Raw genomic sequence first — 21,596 nt, 5'->3', positions numbered from 1 at the left:
CCGACAGTAGTATCGCTGTCTATATGTAACGCCCACACCAGCTGCCGACAGTAGTATTGCTGCCAATATGTAACGCCCACAACAGCTGCCGACAGTAGTAGCGCTGTCTATATGTAACGCCCACACCAGCTGCTGACAGTAGTATTGCTGCCTATATGTAACGCCCACACCAGCTGCCGACAGTAGTAGTGCTGCCTATATGTAACGCCCACACCAGCTGCCGACAGTAATATTGCTGCCAATATCTAACGCCCACAACAGCTGCCGACAGTAGTAGCGCTGCCTATATGTAATGCCCACACCAGCTACCGACAGTAGTAGCATTGCCTATATGTAACGCCCACACCAGCTGCCGAAAGTAGTAGCGCTGCCTATATGTAACGCCCACACCAGTTGCCGACAGTAGTATTGCTGCCTATATGTAACGCCCACACCAGTTGCCGACAGTAGTATTGCTGCCTATACGTAATGCCCTCACCAGCTGCCGACAGTAGTATCGCAGCCTATATGTAACGCCCACACCAGCTGCCGACAGTAGTAGTGCTGCCTATATGTAACGCCCACACCAGCTGCCGACAGTAGTATTGCTGCCAATATCTAACGCCCACAACAATTGCCGACAGTAGTAGCGCTGCCTATATGTAACGCCCACACCAGCTACCGACAGTAGTAGCATTGCCTATATGTAACGCCCACACCAGTTGCCGACAGTAGTATTGCTGCCTATACGTAATGCACACACCAGCTGCCGACAGTAGTATCGCAGCCTATATGTAACGCCCACACCAGCTGCCGACAGTAGTAGTGCTGCCTATATGTAACGCCCACACCAGCTGCCGACAGTAATATTGCTGCCAATATCTAACGCCCACAACAGCTGCCGACAGTAGTAGCGCTGCCTATATGTAATGCCCACACCAGCTACCGACAGTAGTAGCATTGCCTATATGTAACGCCCACACCAGCTGCCGAAAGTAGTAGCGCTGCCTATATGTAACGCCCACACCAGTTGCCGACAGTAGTATTGCTGCCTATATGTAACGCCCACACCAGTTGCCGACAGTAGTATTGCTGCCTATACGTAATGCCCTCACCAGCTGCCGACAGTAGTATCGCAGCCTATATGTAACGCCCACACCAGCTGCCGAAAGTAGTAGCGCTGCCTATATGTAACGCCCACACCAGTTGCCGACAGTAGTATTGCTGCCTATATGTAACGCCCACACCAGTTGCCGACAGTAGTATTGCTGCCTATACGTAATGCCCTCACCAGCTGCCGACAGTAGTATCGCAGCCTATATGTAACGCCCACACCAGCTACCGACAGTAGTAGCGCTGCCTATATGTAACGCCCACACCAGCTACCGACAGTAGTAGCATTGCCTATATGTAACGCCCACACCAGTTGCCGACAGTAGTATTGCTGCCTATACGTAATGCACACACCAGCTGCCGACAGTAGTATCGCAGCCTATATGTAATGCCCACACCAGCTGCTGACAGTAGTATGGCTGCCTATACGTAATGCCCACACCAGCTGCCGACAGTAATATCGCTGCCTATATGTAACGGCCACACCAGCTGCCAACAGTAGTATCGATGCCTATATGTAACGCCTACACCAGCTGCCAACAGTAGCACCGCCTATATGTAACACCCACACCAATTGCCGACAGTAATGGATGCTCGCATGTCCATTGCCGGGAATGGGGTGGGCAAGCATCGCAGACGCACACATGTCAATCCCCAGGACACTGCGGTCATTGGCATGCCAGGGACAGGTACAATGCAAATGGCTCCATCTGGACATAATTTGCTGGTATTACCCGCTCTCACATACTTTTTTTTACCTTAAAAACTGTCATCCACTCCTTCATCAGCACTGCTGTGCTCACGTGTAGCTCCGCCCCTCCCCATGTGGCTCCGCCCATCCGTTTCGTGTAGCTCCTCCCCCTGTTCAGTGTCTGCAGTGCTGACACTGATGTAGCTAAAGGGTTGGGACATGGAAGCTCAGCTGTGAACTTGAAGCAGGCAGGAGCTAAGATTCGGCTGACGCTGCTGCCTGTAGTGTGAACCACTGAGTCTGAGAGCAGCAGCAGGAAGGGGGGCGGATCTGCTCCTCCGATCCTGACTGCACTGGACTCCTTTGATGTTGTGCCGCCCCGATCCTCATGCGGCACCCCCGCTGTCTTCCCAGCCGCAGCTCCACCACCTGAGCTGCAGCTGGTGTTCGGCTGGCATCCTCTGGCTGTCTGTAATGAGGGAAGCAGCCATGTGCGCAATGCTAGAGCCGGGAGCTGCTTCCGGGAACGGCCACTGCTACCCACAACTCCGCAGTGGCCGGCCCCTTCATTGTTTATTTAGTGTGACCTGCAGCTTCCGGCCTCAGGGTCAGTCGGCCTCCCGGGAAACTTCCCGGTGACATCAATGGCCAATCCGCCCCTGGATGTCAGTGTACCCACCTGCTGGCTGCAATATATGCTACTAGTCACATGATCATCCGATTTCAAGAAGCAATCCAAAAATGATTTCATGATTATTATACAGTACATGATTATACACAGTACTATGCCTCTTATACACTGTTGTTTCGACTGATTATATTTGAGTTTTTTTTTTTGACAAAAAATTAAGATACTACGCATGATGCGTAGTACTTGTTGTCAGCATATTATTAGTTTCTTATATACAAAATGCACTTGAGAGTTAAGAAGTAGCATATGTGCTACTCGCTTCATGTGTGTGACGTCAGTGAAAAAAATAAAGAATGTCTCAACTAAGTGAGTGGGTAGAAGTTTGGGAATTGTACTATTAAGTGTATGATGTCAGTGTACCCACCTGCTGGCTGCAATATATGCTACTAGTCACATGATCATCCCATTTCAACAAGCAATCCAAAAATGATTTCATGATTGTTATACAGTACATGATTATACACAGTACTATGTCTCTTATACACTGTTGTTTCGACTGATTATATTTGAGTTTGTTTTTTTTGACAAAAAATTAAGATACTACGCATGATGCGTAGTACTTGTTGTCAGCATATTTTTAGTTCCATATATAGTAAATTCACTTGAGAGTTAAGAAGTAGCATCTGTGCTACTCGCTTCATGTGTGTGACGTCAGTGAAAAAATAAAGAATGTCTCAACTAAGTGAGTGGGTAGAAGTTTGGGAATTGTACTATTAAGTGTATGATGTCAGTGTACCCACCTGCTGGCTGCAATATATGCTACTAGTCACATGATCATCCCATTTCAACAAGCAATCCAAAAATGATTTCATGATTGTTATACAGTACATGATTATACACAGTACTATGCCTCTTATACACTGTTGTTTCGACTGATTATATTTTAGTTTGTTTTTTGTTGACAAAAAAATTAAGATACTACTCATGATGCGTAGTACTTGTTGTCAGATATTATTAGTTTCTTATATACTAAATGCACTTGAGAGTTAAGAAGTAGCATCTGTGCTACTCGCTTCATGTGTGTGACGTTAGTGAAAAAATAAAGAATGTCTCAACTAAGTGAGTGGGTAGAAGTTTGGGAATTGTACTATTAAGTGTGTGATGTCAGTGTACCCACCTGCTGGCTGCAATATATGCTACTAGTCACATGATCATCCTATTTCAACAAGCAATCCAAAAATGATTTCATGATTATTATACAGTACATGATTATACACAGTACTATGCCTCTTATACACTGTTGTTTTGACTGATTAAATTTTAGTTTGTTTTTTTGACAAAAAATTAAGATACTACGCATGATGCGTAGTACTTGTTGTCAGCATATTTTTAGTTCCTTATATAGTAAATGCACTTGAGAGTTGAGAAGTAGCATCTGTGCTACTCGCTTCATGTGTGTGACGTCAGTGAAAAAATAAAGAATGTCTCAACTAAGTGAGTGGGTAGAAGTTTAGGAATTGTACTATTAAGTGTATGATGTCAGTGTACCCACCTGCTGGCTGCAATATATGCTACTAGTCACATGATCATCCCATTTCAACAAGCAATCCAAAAATGATTTCATGATTGTTATACAGTACATGATTATACACAGTACTATGCCTCAGATACACTGTTGTTTCGACTGATTATATTTTAGTTTGTTTTTTGTTGACAAAAAAATTAAGATACTACGCATGATGTGTAGTACTTGTTGTCAGCATATTATTAGTTTCTTATATACTAAATGCACTTGAGAGTTAAGAAGTAGCATCTGTGCTACTCGCTTCATGTGTGTGTGACGTCAGTGAAAAAATAAAGAATGTCTCAACTAAGTGAGTGGGTAGAAGTTTGGGAATTGTACTATTAAGTGTGTGATGTCAGTGTACCCACCTGCTAAGTGCAATATATATGCTACTAGTCACATGATCATCCGATTTCAAGAAGCAATCCAAAAATGATTTCATGATTATTATACAGTACATGATTATACACAGTACTATGCCTCTTATACACTGTTGTTTCGACTGATTATATTTTAGTTTGTTTTTTGTTGACAAAAAATTAAGATACTACGCATGATGCGTAGTACTTGTTGTCAGCATATTATTAGTTTCTTATATACTAAATGCACTTGAGAGTTAAGAAGTAGCATCTGTGCTACTCGCTTCATGTGTGTGACGTCAGTGAAAAAATAAAGAATGTCTCAACTAAGTGAGTGGGTAGAAGTTTGGGAATTGTACTATTAAGTGTGTGATGTCAGTGTACCCACCTGCTGGCTGCAATATATGCTACTAGTCACATGATCATCCCATTTCAACAAGCAATCCAAAAATGATTTCATGATTATTATACAGTACATGATTGTACACAGTATTATGCCTCTTATACACTGTTGTTTCGACTGATTATATTTTAGTTTGGTTTTTTTTTTGACAAAAAATTAAGATACTACACATGATGTGTAGTACTTGTTGTCAGCATATTATTAGTTTCTTATATACTAAATGCACTTGAGAGTTAAGAAGTAGCATCTGTGCTACTTGCGTCATGTGTGTGACGTCAGTGAAAAAATAAAGAATGTCTCAACTAAGTGAGTGGGTAGAAGTTTGGGAATTGTACTATTAAGTGTGTGATGTCAGTGTACCCACCTGCTGGCTGCAATATATGCTACTAGTCACATGATCATCCGATTTCAAGAAGCAATCCAAAAATGATTTCATGATTATTATACAGTACATGATTATACACAGTACTATGCCTCTTATAAACTGTTGTTTCGACTGATTATATTTGAGTTTGTTTTTTTTGACAAAAAATTAAGATACTACGCATGATGCGTAGTACTTGTTGTCAGCATATTTTTAGTTCCTTATATAGTAAATTCACTTGAGAGTTAAGAAGTAGCATCTGTGCTACTCGCTTCATGTGTGTGACGTCAGTGAAAAAATAAAGAATGTCTCAACTAAGTGAGTGGGTAGAAGTTTGGGAATTGTACTATTAAGTGTATGATGTCAGTGTACCCACCTGCTGGCTGCAATATATGCTACTAGTCACATGATCATCCCATTTCAACAAGCAATCCAAAAATGATTTCATGATTGTTATACAGTACATGATTATACACAGTACTATGCCTCTTATACACTGTTGTTTCGACTGATTATATTTTAGTTTGTTTTTTGTTGACAAAAAAATTAAGATACTACTCATGATGCGTAGTACTTGTTGTCAGATATTATTAGTTTCTTATATACTAAATGCACTTGAGAGTTAAGAAGTAGCATCTGTACTACTCGCTTCATGTGTGTGACGTTAGTGAAAAAATAAAGAATGTCTCAACTAAGTGAGTGGGTAGAAGTTTGGGAATTGTACTATTAAGTGTGTGATGTCAGTGTACCCACCTGCTGGCTGCAATATATGCTACTAGTCACATGATCATCCTATTTTAACAAGCAATCCAAAAATGATTTCATGATTATTATACAGTACATGATTATACACAGTACTGTGCCTCTTATACACTGTTGTTTTGACTGATTATATTTTAGTTTGTTTTTTTTTGACAAAAAATTAAGATACTACGCATGATGCGTAGTACTTGTTGTCAGCATATTATTAGTTTCTTATTTACTAAATGCACTTGAGAGTTAAGAAGTAGCATCTGTGCTACTCGCGTCGTGTGTGTGACGTCAGTGAAAAAATAAAGAATGTCTCAACTAAGTGAGTGGGTAGAAGTTTGGGAATTGTACTATTAAGTGTGTGATGTCAGTGTACCCACCTGCTAAGTGCAATATATATGCTACTAGTCACATGATCATCCGATTTCGAGAAGCAATCCAAAAATGATTTCATGATTATTATACAGTACATGATTATACACAGTACTATGCCTCTTATACACTGTTGTTTCGACTGATTATATTTTAGTTTGTTTTTTGTTGACAAAAAATTAAGATACTACGCATGATGCGTAGAACTTGTTGTCAGCATATTATTAGTTTCTTATATACTAAATGCACTTGAGAGTTAAGAAGTAGCATCTGTGCTACTCGCTTCATGTGTGTGACGTCAGTGAAAAAATAAAGAATGTCTCAACTAAGTGAGTGGGTAGAAGTTTGGGAATTGTACTATTAAGTGTGTGATGTCAGTGTACCCACCTGCTGGCTGCAATATATGCTACTAGTCACATGATCATCCCATTTCAACAAGCAATCCAAAAATGATTTCATGATTATTATACAGTACATGATTGTACACAGTATTATGCCTCTTATACACTGTTGTTTCGACTGATTATATTTTAGTTTGTTTTTTTTTTGACAAAAAATTAAGATACTACACATGATGTGTAGTACTTGTTGTCAGCATATTATTAGTTTCTTATATACTAAATGCACTTGAGAGTTAAGAAGTAGCATCTGTGCTACTTGCGTCGTGTGTGACGTCAGTGAAAAAATAAAGAATGTCTCAACTAAGTGAGTGGGTAGAAGTTTGGGAATTGTACTATTAAGTGTGTGATGTCAGTGTACCCACCTGCTGGCTGCAATATATGCTACTAGTCACATGATCATCCGATTTCAAGAAGCAATCCAAAAATGATTTCATGATTATTATACAGTACATGATTATACACAGTACTATGCCTCTTATACACTGTTGTTTCGACTGATTATATTTGAGTTTGTTTTTTTTGACAAAAAATTAAGATACTACGCATGATGCGTAGTACTTGTTGTCAGCATATTTTTAGTTCCTTATATAGTAAATTCACTTGAGAGTTAAGAAGTAGCATCTGTGCTACTCGCTTCATGTGTGTGACGTCAGTGAAAAAATAAAGAATGTCTCAACTAAGTGAGTGGGTAGAAGTTTGGGAATTGTACTATTAAGTGTATGATGTCAGTGTACCCACCTGCTGGCTGCAATATATGCTACTAGTCACATGATCATCCCATTTCAACAAGGAATCCAAAAATGATTTCATGATTGTTATACAGTACATGATTATACACAGTACTATGCCTCTTATACACTGTTGTTTCGACTGATTATATTTTAGTTTGTTTTTTGTTGACAAAAAAATTAAGATACTACTCATGATGCGTAGTACTTGTTGTCAGATATTATTAGTTTCTTATATACTAAATGCACTTGAGAGTTAAGAAGTAGCATCTGTGCTACTCGCTTCATGTGTGTGACGTTAGTGAAAAAATAAAGAATGTCTCAACTAAGTGAGTGGGTAGAAGTTTGGGAATTGTACTATTAAGTGTGTGATGTCAGTGTACCCACCTGCTGGCTGCAATATATGCTACTAGTCACATGATCATCTTATTTCAACAAGCAATCCAAAAATGATTTCATGATTATTATACAGTACATGATTATACACAGTACTGTGCCTCTTATACACTGTTGTTTTGACTGATTATATTTTAGTTTGTTTTTTTTTGACAAAAAATTAAGATACTACGCATGATGCGTAGTACTTGTTGTCAGCATATTATTAGTTTCTTATTTACTAAATGCACTTGAGAGTTAAGAAGTAGCATCTGTGCTACTCGCGTCATGTGTGTGTGACGTCAGTGAAAAAATAAAGAATGTCTCAACTAAGTGAGTGGGTAGAAGTTTGGGAATTGTACTATTAAGTGTGTGATGTCAGTGTACCCACCTGCTAAGTGCAATATATATGCTACTAGTCACATGATCATCCGATTTCGAGAAGCAATCCAAAAATGATTTCATGATTATTATACAGTACATGATTCTACACAGTACTATGCCTCGTATACACTGTTGTTTCGACTGATTATATTTGTGTTTGTTTTTTGTTGACAAAAAATTAAGATACTACACATGATGTGTAGTACTTGTTGTCAGCATATTATTAGTTTCTTATATACTAAATGCACTTGAGAGTTAAGAAGTAGCATCTGTGCGACTCGCTTCATGTGTGTGACGTCAGTGAAAAAATAAAGAATGTCTCAACTAAGTGAGTGGGTAGAAGTTTGGGAATTGTACTATTAAGTGTATGATGTCAGTGTACCCACCTGCTGGCTGCAATATATGCTACTAGTCACATGATCATCCCATTTCAACAAGCAATCCAAAAATGATTTCATGATTATTATACAGTACATGATTGTACACAGTATTATGCCTCTTATACACTGTTGTTTCGACTGATTATATTTTAGTTTGTTTTTTTTGACAAAAAATTAAGATACTACACATGATGTGTAGTACTTGTTGTCAGCATATTATTAGTTTCTTATATACTAAATGCACTTGAGAGTTAAGAAGTAGCATCTGTGCTACTCGCTTCATGTGTGTGACGTCAGTGAAAAAATAAAGAATGTCTCAACTAAGTGAGTGGGTAGAAGTTTGGGAATTGTACTATTAAGTGTATGATGTCAGTGTACCCACCTGCTGGCTCCAATATATGCTACTAGTCACATGATCATCCTATTTGAACAAGCAATCCAAAAATGATTTCATGATTATTATACAGTACATGATTATACACAGTACTATGCCTCTTATACACTGTTGTTTCGACTGATTATATTTGAGTTTGTTTTTTTGACAAAAAATTAAGATACTACGCATGATGCGTAGTACTTGTTGTCAGCATATTTTTAGTTCCTTATATAGTAAATGCACTTGAGAGTTGAGAAGTAGCATCTGTGCTACTCGCTTCATGTGTGTGACGTCAGTGAAAAAATAAAGAATGTCTCAACTAAGTGAGTGGGTAGAAGTTTGGGAATTGTACTATTAAGTGTATGATGTCAGTGTACCCACCTGCTGGCTGCAATATATGCTACTAGTCACATGGTCATCCCATTTCAACAAGCAATCCAAAAATGATTTCATGATTATTATACAGTACATGATTATACACAGTACTATGCCTCTTATACACTGTTGTTTCGACTGATTATATTTTAGTTTGTTTTTTTTGGACAAAAAATTAAGATACTACGCATGATGCATAGTACTTGTTGTCAGCATATTATTAGTTTCTTATATACTAAATGCACTTGAGCGTTAAGAAGTAGCATCTGTGCTACTCGCGTCATGTGTGTGTGACGTCAATGAAAAAATAAAGAATGTCTCAACTAAGTGAGTGGGTAGAAGTTTGGGAATTGTACTATTAAGTGTATAAAGTCAGTGTACCCACCTGCTAAGTGCGATATTTATGCTACTAGTCACATGATCATCCAATTTCAACAAGTAATCCAAAAATGATTTCATGATTAGTATATAGTACATGATTATACACAGTACTATGCCTCTTATACACTGTTGTTTCGACTGATTATATTTGAGTTTGTTTTTTTGACAAAAAATTAAGATACTACGCATGATGCGTAGTACTTGTTGTCAGCATATTTTTAGTTCCTTATATAGTAAATGCACTTGAGAGTTGAGAAGTAGCATCTGTGCTACTCGCTTCATGTGTGTGACGTCAGTGAAAAAATAAAGAATGTCTCAACTAAGTGAGTGGGTAGAAGTTTAGGAATTGTACTATTAAGTGTATGATGTCAGTGTACCCACCTGCTGGCTGCAATATATGCTACTAGTCACATGATCATCCCATTTCAACAAGCAATCCAAAAATGATTTCATGATTGTTATACAGTACATGATTATACACAGTACTATGCCTCTTATACACTGTTGTTTCGACTGATTATATTTTAGTTTGTTTTTTGTTGACAAAAAAATTAAGATACTACGCATGATGTGTAGTACTTGTTGTCAGATATTACTAGTTTCTTATATACTAAATGCACTTGAGAGTTAAGAAGTAGCATCTGTGCTACTCGCTTCATGTGTGTGTGACGTAAGTGAAAAAATAAAGAATGTCTCAACTAAGTGAGTGGGTAGAAGTTTGGGAATTGTACTATTAAGTGTGTGATGTCAGTGTACCCACCTGCTAAGTGCAATATATATGCTACTAGTCACATGATCATCCGATTTCAAGAAGCAATCCAAAAATGATTTCATGATTATTATACAGTACATGATTATACACAGTACTATGCCTCTTATACACTGTTGTTTCGACTGATTATATTTTAGTTTGTTTTTTGTTGACAAAAAATTAAGATACTACGCATGATGCGTAGTACTTGTTGTCAGCATATTATTAGTTTCTTATATACTAAATGCACTTGAGAGTTAAGAAGTAGCATCTGTGCTACTCGCTTCATGTGTGTGACGTCAGTGAAAAAATAAAGAATGTCTCAACTAAGTGAGTGGGTAGAAATTTGGGAATTGTACTATTAAGTGTATGATGTCAGTGTACCCACCTGCTGGCTGCAATATATGCTACTAGTCACATGATCATCCCATTTCAACAAGCAATCCAAAAATGATTTCATGATTATTATACAGTACATGATTATACACAGTACTATGCCTCTTATACACTGTTGTTTCGACTGATTATATTTTAGTTTGATTTTTTTTTGACAAAAAATTAAGATACTACGCATGATGCGTAGTACTTGTTGTCAGCATATTATTAGTTTCTTATATACTAAATGCACTTGACAGTTAAGAAGTAGCATCTGTGCTACTCGCGTCATGTGTGTGTGACGTCAGTGAAAAAATAAAGAATGTCTTAACTAAGTGAGTGGGTAGAAGTTTGGGAATTGTACTATTAAGTGTGTGATGTCAGTGTACCCACCTGCTAAGTGCAATATATATGCTACTAGTCACATGATCATCCGATTTCAAGAAGCAATCCAAAAATGATTTCATGATTATTATACAGTACATGATTATACACAGTACTATGCCTCTTATACACTGTTGTTTCGACTGATTATATTTTAGTTTGTTTTTTGTTGACAAAAAATTAAGATACTACGCATGATGCGTAGTACTTGTTGTCAGCATATTATTAGTTTCTTATATACTAAATGCACTTGAGAGTTAAGAAGTAGCATCTGTGCTACTCGCTTCATGTGTGTGACGTCAGTGAAAAAATAAAGAATGTCTCAACTAAGTGAGTGGGTAGAAGTTTGGGAATTGTACTATTAAGTGTGTGATGTCAGTGTACCCACCTGCTGGCTGCAATATATGCTACTAGTCACATGATCATCCCATTTCAACAAGCAATCCAAAAATGATTTCATGATTATTATACAGTACATGATTGTACACAGTATTATGCCTCTTATACACTGTTGTTTCGACTGATTATATTTTAGTTTGTTTTTTTTTGACAAAAAATTAAGATACTACACATGATGTGTAGTACTTGTTGTCAGCATATTATTAGTTTCTTATATACTAAATGCACTTGAGAGTTAAGAAGTAGCATCTGTGCTACTCGCGTCATGTGTGTGACGTCAGTGAAAAAATAAAGAATGTCTCAACTAAGTGAGTGGGTAGAAGTTTGGGAATTGTACTATTAAGTGTGTGATGTCAGTGTACCCACCTGCTGGCTGCAATATATGCTACTAGTCACATGATCATCCGATTTCAAGAAGCAATCCAAAAATGATTTCATGATTATTATACAGTACATGATTATACACAGTACTATGCCTCTTATACACTGTTGTTTCGACTGATTATATTTGAGTTTGTTTTTTTTGACAAAAAATTAAGATACTACGCATGATGCGTAGTACTTGTTGTCAGCATATTTTTAGTTCCTTATATAGTAAATTCACTTGAGAGTTAAGAAGTAGCATCTGTGCTACTCGCTTCATGTGTGTGACGTCAGTGAAAAAATAAAGAATGTCTCAACTAAGTGAGTGGGTAGAAGTTTGGGAATTGTACTATTAAGTGTATGATGTCAGTGTACCCACCTGCTGGCTGCAATATATGCTACTAGTCACATGATCATCCCATTTCAACAAGCAATCCAAAAATGATTTCATGATTGTTATACAGTACATGATTATACACAGTACTATGCCTCTTATACACTGTTGTTTCGACTGATTATATTTTAGTTTGTTTTTTGTTGACAAAAAAATTAAGATACTACGCATGATGTGTAGTACTTGTTGTCAGATATTACTAGTTTCTTATATACTAAATGCACTTGAGAGTTAAGAAGTAGCATCTGTGCTACTCGCTTCATGTGTGTGTGACGTCAGTGAAAAAATAAAGAATGTCTCAACTAAGTGAGTGGGTAGAAGTTTGGGAATTGTACTATTAAGTGTGTGATGTCAGTGTACCCACCTGCTAAGTGCAATATATATGCTACTAGTCACATGATCATCCGATTTCAAGAAGCAATCCAAAAATGATTTCATGATTATTATACAGTACATGATTATACACAGTACTATGCCTCTTATACACTGTTGTTTCGACTGATTATATTTTAGTTTGTTTTTTGTTGACAAAAAATTAAGATACTACGCATGATGCGTAGTACTTGTTGTCAGCATATTATTAGTTTCTTATATACTAAATGCACTTGAGAGTTAAGAAGTAGCATCTGTGCTACTCGCTTCATGTGTGTGACGTCAGTGAAAAAAGAAAGAATGTCTCAACTAAGTGAGTGGGTAGAAATTTGGGAATTGTACTATTAAGTGTATGATGTCAGTGTACCCACCTGCTGGCTGCAATATATGCTACTAGTCACATGATCATCCCATTTCAACAAGCAATCCAAAAATGATTTCATGATTATTATACAGTACATGATTATACACAGTACTATGCCTCTTATACACTGTTGTTTCGACTGATTATATTTTAGTTTGATTTTTTTTTGACAAAAAATTAAGATACTACGCATGATGCGTAGTACTTGTTGTCAGCATATTATTAGTTTCTTATATATTAAATGCACCTGACAGTTAAGAAGTAGCATCTGTGCTACTCGCGTCATGTGTGTGTGACGTCAGTGAAAAAATAAAGAATGTCTCAACTAAGTGAGTGGGTAGAAGTTTGGGAATTGTACTATTAAGTGTGTGATGTCAGTGTACCCACCTGCTAAGTGCAATATATATGCTACTAGTCACATGATCATCCGATTTCAAGAAGCAATCCAAAAATGATTTCATGATTATTATACAGTACATGATTATACACAGTACTATGCCTCTTATACACTGTTGTTTCGACTGATTATATTTGAGTTTGTTTTTTGTTGACAAAAAATTAAGATACTACACATGATGTGTAGTACTTGTTGTCAGCATATTATTAGTTTCTTATATACTAAATGCACTTGAGAGTTAAGAAGTAGCATCTGTGCTACTCGCGTCATGTGTGTGACGTCAGTGAAAAAATAAAGAATGTCTCAACTAAGTGAGTGGGTAGAAGTTTGGGAATTGTACTATTAAGTGTGTGATGTCAGTGTACCCACCTGCTGGCTGCAATATATGCTACTAGTCACATGATCATCCGATTTCAAGAAGCAATCCAAAAATGATTTCATGATTATTATACAGTACATGATTATACACAGTACTATGCCTCTTATACACTGTTGTTTCGACTGATTATATTTGAGTTTGTTTTTTTTGACAAAAAATTAAGATACTACGCATGATGCGTAGTACTTGTTGTCAGCATATTTTTAGTTCCTTATATAGTAAATTCACTTGAGAGTTAAGAAGTAGCATCTGTGCTACTCCCTTCATGTGTGTGACGTCAGTGAAAAAATAAAGAATGTCTCAACTAAGTGAGTGGGTAGAAGTTTGGGAATTGTACTATTAAGTGTATGATGTCAGTGTACCCACCTGCTGGCTGCAATATATGCTACTAGTCACATGATCATCCCATTTCAACAAGCAATCCAAAAATGATTTCATGATTGTTATACAGTACATGATTATACACAGTACTATGCCTCTTATACACTGTTGTTTCGACTGATTATATTTTAGTTTGTTTTTTGTTGACAAAAAAATTAAGATACTACGCATGATGTGTAGTACTTGTTGTCAGATATTACTAGTTTCTTATATACTAAATGCACTTGAGAGTTAAGAAGTAGCATCTGTGCTACTCGCTTCATGTGTGTGTGACGTCAGTGAAAAAATAAAGAATGTCTCAACTAAGTGAGTGGGTAGAAGTTTGGGAATTGTACTATTAAGTGTGTGATGTCAGTGTACCCACCTGCTAAGTGCAATATATATGCTACTAGTCACATGATCATCCGATTTCAAGAAGCAATCCAAAAATGATTTCATGATTATTATACAGTACATGATTATACACAGTACTATGCCTCTTATACACTGTTGTTTCGACTGATTATATTTTAGTTTGTTTTTTGTTGACAAAAAATTAAGATACTACGCATGATGCGTAGTACTTGTTGTCAGCATATTATTAGTTTCTTATATACTAAATGCACTTGAGAGTTAAGAAGTAGCATCTGTGCTACTCGCTTCATGTGTGTGACGTCAGTGAAAAAATAAAGAATGTCTCAACTAAGTGAGTGGGTAGAAATTTGGGAATTGTACTATTAAGTGTATGATGTCAGTGTACCCACCTGCTGGCTGCAATATATGCTACTAGTCACATGATCATCCCATTTCAAAAAGCAATCCAAAAATGATTTCATGATTATTATACAGTACATGATTATACACAGTACTATGCCTCTTATACACTGTTGTTTCGACTGATTATATTTTAGTTTGATTTTTTTTTGACAAAAAATTAAGATACTACGCATGATGCGTAGTACTCGTTGTCAGCATATTATTAGTTTCTTATATACTAAATGCACTTGACAGTTAAGAAGTAGCATCTGTGCTACTCGCGTCATGTGTGTGTGACGTCAGTGAAAAAATAAAGAATGTCTCAACTAAGTGAGTGGGTAGAAGTTTGGGAATTGTACTATTAAGTGTGTGATGTCAGTGTACCCACCTGCTAAGTGCAATATATATGCTACTAGTCACATGATCATCCGATTTCAAGAAGCAATCCAAAAATGATTTCATGATTATTATACAGTACATGATTATACACAGTACTATGCCTCTTATACACTGTTGTTTTGACTGATTATATTTTAGTTTGTTTTTTGTTGACAAAAAATTAAGATACTACGCATGATGCGTAGTACTTGTTGTCAGCATATTATTAGTTTCTTGTATACTAAATGCACTTGAGAGTTAAGAAGTAGCATCTGTGCTACTCGCTTCATGTGTGTGACGTCAGTGAAAAAATAAAGAATGTCTCAACTAAGTGAGTGGGTAGAAGTTTGGGAATTGTACTATTAAGTGTGTGATGTCAGTGTACCCACCTGCTGGCTGCAATATATGCTACTAGTCACATGATCATCCCATTTCAACAAGCAATCCAAAAATGATTTCATGATTATTATACAGTACATGATTGTACACAGTATTATGCCTCTTATACACTGTTGTTTCGACTGATTATATTTTAGTTTGTTTTTTTTTGACAAAAAATTAAGATACTACACATGATGTGTAGTACTTGTTGTCAGCATATTATTAGTTTCTTATATACTAAATGCACTTGAGAGTTAAGAAGTAGCATCTGTGCTACTCGCGTCATGTGTGTGACGTCAGTGAAAAAATAAAGAATGTCTCAACTAAGTGAGTGGGTAGAAGTTTGGGAATTGTACTATTAAGTGTGTGATGTCAGTGTACCCACCTGCTGGCTGCAATATATGCTACTAGTCACATGATCATCCGATTTCAAGAAGCAATCCAAAAATGATTTCATGATTATTATACAGTACATGATTATACACAGTACTATGCCTCTTATACACTGTTGTTTCGACTGATTATATTTGAGTTTGTTTTTTTTGACAAAAAATTAAGATACTACGCATGATGCGTAGTACTTGTTGTCAGCATATTTTTAGTTCCTTATATAGTAAATTCACTTGAGAGTTAAGAAGTAGCATCTGTGCTACTCGCTTCATGTGTGTGACGTCAGTGAAAAAATAAAGAATGTCTCAACTAAGTGAGTGGGTAGAAGTTTGGGAATTGTACTATTAAGTGTATGATGTCAGTGTACCCACCTGCTGGCTGCAATATATGCTACTAGTCACATGATCATCCCATTTCAACAAGCAATCCAAAAATGATTTCATGATTGTTATACAGTACATGATTATACACAGTACTATGCCTCTTATACACTGTTGTTTCGACTGATTATATTTTAGTTTGTTTTTTGTTGACAAAAAAATTAAGATACTACTCATGATGCGTAGTACTTGTTGTCAGCATATTATTAGTTTCTTATATACTAAATGCACTTGAGAGTTAAGAAGTAGCATCTGTGCTACTCGCTTCATGTGTGTGACGTTAGTGAAAAAATAAAGAATGTCTCAATTAAGTGAGTGGGTAGAAGTTTGGGAATTGTACTATTAAGTGTGTGATGTCAGTGTACCCACCTGCTGGCTGCAATATATGCTACTAGTCACATGATCATCCTATTTCAACAAGCAATCCAAAAATGATTTCATGATTATTATACAGTACATGATTATACACAGTACTATGCCTCTTATACACTGTTGTTTTGACTGATTATATTTTAGTTTGTTTTTTGTTGACAAAAAATTAAGATACTACACATGATGTGTAGTACTTGTTGTCAGCATATTATTAGTTTCTTATATACTAAATGCACTTGAGAGTTAAGAAGTAGCATCTGTGCTACTCGCTTCATGTGTGTGACGTCAGTGAAAAAATAAAGAATGTCTCAACTAAGTGAGTGGGTAGAAGTTTGGGAATTGTACTATTAAGTGTATGATGTCAGTGTACCCACCTGCTGGCTGCAATATATGCTACTAGTCACATGATCATCCCATTTCAACAAGCAATCCAAAAATGATTTCATGATTATTATACAGTACATGATTATACACAGTACTATGCCTTTTATACAGTGTTGTTTCGACTGATTATATTTGAGTTTGTTTTTTTGACAAAAAATTAAGATACTACGCATGATGCGTAGTACTTGTTGTCAGCATATTTTTAGTTCCTTATATAGTAAATGCACTTGAGAGTTGAGAAGTAGCATCTGTGCTACTCGCTTCATGTGTGTGACGTCAGTGAAAAAATAAAGAATGTCTCAACTAAGTGAGTGGGTAGAAGTTTGGGAATTGTACTATTAAGTGTATGATGTCAGTGTACCCACCTGCTGGCTGCAATATATGCTACTAGTCACATGATCATCCCATTTCAACAAGCAATCCAAAAATGATTTCATGATTATTATACAGTACATGATTATACACAGTACTATGCCTCTTATACACTGTTGTTTCGACTGATTATATTTTAGTTTGTTTTTTTTTACAAAAAATTAAGATACTACGCATGATGCGTACTACTTGTTGTCAGCATATTATTAGTTTCTTATATACTAAATGCACTTGAGAGTTAAGAAGTAGCATCTGTGCTACTCGCGTCATGTGTGTGTGACGTCAGTGAAAAAATAAAGAATGTCTCAACTAAGTGAGTGGGTAGAAGTTTGGGAATTGTACTATTAAGTGTATAAAGTCAGTGTACCCACCTGCTAAGTGCGATATTTATGCTACTAGTCACATGATCATCCTATTTCAACAAGCAATCCAAAAATGATTTCATGATTAGTATACAGTACATGATTATACACAGTACTATGCCTCTTATACACTGTTGTTTCGACTGATTATATTTTAGTTTGTTTTTTTTTACAAAAAATTAAGATACTACGCATGATGCGTAGTACTTGTTGTCAGCATATTATTAGTTTCTTATATACTAAATGCACTTGAGAGTTAAGAAGTAGCATCTGTGCTACTCGCGTCATGTGTGTGTGACGTCAGTGAAAAAATAAAGAATGTCTCAACTAAGTGAGTGGGTAGAAGTTTGGGAATTGTACTATTAAGTGTATAAAGTCAGTGTACCCACCTGCTAAGTCCGATATTTATGCTACTAGTCACATGATCATCCTATTTCAACAAGCAATCCAAAAATGATTTCATGATTAGTATACAGTACATGATTATACACAGTACTATGCCTCTTATACACTGTTGTTTCGACTGATTATGTTTGAGTTTGTTTTTTTGACAAAAAATTAAGATACTACGCATGATGCGTAGTACTTGTTGTCAGCATATTTTTAGTTCCTTATATAGTAAATGCACTTGAGAGTTGAGAAGTAGCATCTGTGCTACTCGCTTCATGTGTGTGACGTCAGTGAAAAAATAAAGAATGTCTCAACTAAGTGAGTGGGTAGAAGTTTAGGAATTGTACTATTAAGTGTATGATGTCAGTGTACCCACCTGCTGGCTGCAATATATGCTACTAGTCACATGATCATCCTATTTGAACAAGCAATCCAAAAATGATTTCATGATTATTATACAGTACATGATTATACACAGTACTATGGATCTTATACACTGTTGTTTCGACTGATTATATTTGAGTTTATTTTTTTGACAGAAAATTAAGATACTACGCATGATGCGTAGTACTTGTTGTCAGCATATTTTTAGTTCCTTATATAGTAAATGCGCTTGAGAGTTGAGAAGTAGCATCTGTGCTACTCGCTTCATGTGTGTGACGTCAGTAAAAAAATAAAGAATGTCTCAACTAAGTGAGTGGGTAGAAGTTTGGGAATTGTACTATTAAGTGTATGATGTCAGTGTACCCACCTGCTGGCTGCAATATATGCTACTAGTCACATGATCATCCCATTTCAACAAGCAATCCAAAAATGATTTCATGATTATTATACAGTACATGATTATACACAGTACTATGCCTCTTATACACTGTTGTTTCGACTGATTATATTTTAGTTTGTTTCTTTTTGACAAAAAATTAAGATACTACGCATGATGCGTAGTACTTGTTGTCAGCATATTATTAGTTTCTTATATACTAAATGCACTTGAGAGTTAAGAAGTAGCATCTGTGCTACTCGCTCATGTGTGTGTGACGTCAGTGAAAAAATAAAGAATGTCTCAACTAAGTGAGTGGGTAGAAGTTTGGGAATTGTACTATTAAGTGTGTGATGTCACTGTACCCACCTGCTAAGTGCAATATATATGCTACTAGTCACATGATCATCCGATTTCAAGAAGCAATCCAAAAATGATTTCATGATTATTATACAGTACATGATTATACACAGTACTATGCCTCTTATACAGTGTTGTTTCGACTGATTATATTTGAGTTTGTTTTTTTGACAAAAAATTAAGATACTACGCATGATGCGTAGTACTTGTTGTCAGCATATTATTAGTTTCTTATATACTAAATGCACTTGAGAGTTAAGAAGTAGCATCTGTGCTACTCGCGTCATGTGTGTGTGACGTCAGTGAAAAAATAAAGAATGTCTCAACTAAGTGAGTGGGTAGAAGTTTGGGAATTGTACTATTAAGTGTGTGATGTCAGTGTACCCACCTGCTAAGTGCAATATATATGCTACTAGTCACATGATCATCCGATTTCAAGAAGCAATCCAAAAATGATTTCATGATTATTATACAGTACATGATTATACACAGTACTATGCCTCTTATACAGTGTTGTTTCGACTGATTATATTTGAGTTTGTTTTTTTGACAAAAAATTAAGATACTACGCATGATGCATAGTACTTGTTGTCAGCATATTTTTAGTTCCTTATATAGTAAATGCACTTGAGAGTTGAGAAGTAGCATCTGTGCTACTCGCTTCATGTGTGTGACGTCAGTGAAAAAATAAAGAATGTCTCAACTAAGTGAGTGGGTAGAAGTTTGGGAATTGTACTATTAAGTGTATGATGTCAGTGTACCCACCTGCTGGCTGCAATATATGCTACTAGTCACATGATCATCCCATTTCAACAAGCAATCCAAAAATGATTTCATGATTATTATACAGTACATGATTATACACAGTACTATGCCTCTTATACACTGTTGTTTCGACTGATTATATTTTAGTTTGTTTTTTTTTACAAAAAATTAAGATACTACGCATGATGCGTACTACTTGTTGTCAGCATATTATTAGTTTCTTATATACTAAATGCACTTGAGAGTTAAGAAGTAGCATCTGTGCTACTCGCGTCATGTGTGTGTGACGTCAGTGAAAAAATAAAGAATGTCTCAACTAAGTGAGTGGGTAGAAGTTTGGGAATTGTACTATTAAGTGTATAAAGTCAGTGTACCCACCTGCTAAGTGCGATATTTATGCTACTAGTCACATGATCATCCTATTTCAACAAGCAATCCAAAAATGATTTCATGATTAGTATACAGTACATGATTATACACAGTACTATGCCTCTTATACACTGTTGTTTCGACTGATTATATTTTAGTTTGTTTTTTTTTACAAAAAATTAAGATACTACGCATGATGCGTAGTACTTGTTGTCAGCATATTATTAGTTTCTTATATACTAAATGCACTTGAGAGTTAAGAAGTAGCATCTGTGCTACTCGCGTCATGTGTGTGTGACGTCAGTGAAAAAATAAAGAATGTCTCAACTAAGTGAGTGGGTAGAAGTTTGGGAATTGTACTATTAAGTGTATAAAGTCAGTGTACCCACCTGCTAAGTCCGATATTTATGCTACTAGTCACATGATCATCCTATTTCAACAAGCAATCCAAAAATGATTTCATGATTAGTATACAGTACATGATTATACACAGTACTATGCCTCTTATACACTGTTGTTTCGACTGATTATGTTTGAGTTTGTTTTTTTGACAAAAAATTAAGATACTACGCATGATGCGTAGTACTTGTTGTCAGCATATTTTTAGTTCCTTATATAGTAAATGCACTTGAGAGTTGAGAAGTAGCATCTGTGCTACTCGCTTCATGTGTGTGACGTCAGTGAAAAAATAAAGAATGTCTCAACTAAGTGAGTGGGTAGAAGTTTAGGAATTGTACTATTAAGTGTATGATGTCAGTGTACCCACCTGCTGGCTGCAATATATGCTACTAGTCACATGATCATCCTATTTGAACAAGCAATCCAAAAATGATTTCATGATTATTATACAGTACATGATTATACACAGTACTATGGATCTTATACACTGTTGTTTCGACTGATTATATTTGAGTTTATTTTTTTGACAGAAAATTAAGATACTACGCATGATGCGTAGTACTTGTTGTCAGCATATTTTTAGTTCCTTATATAGTAAATGCGCTTGAGAGTTG

Source organism: Crinia signifera, chromosome 9, assembly GCF_055691185.1.
Source record: "Crinia signifera chromosome 9, ASM5569118v1, whole genome shotgun sequence".
Lineage (NCBI taxonomy): Eukaryota > Metazoa > Chordata > Amphibia > Anura > Myobatrachidae > Crinia > Crinia signifera.
This window is presented reverse-complemented; position numbering follows the sequence as displayed.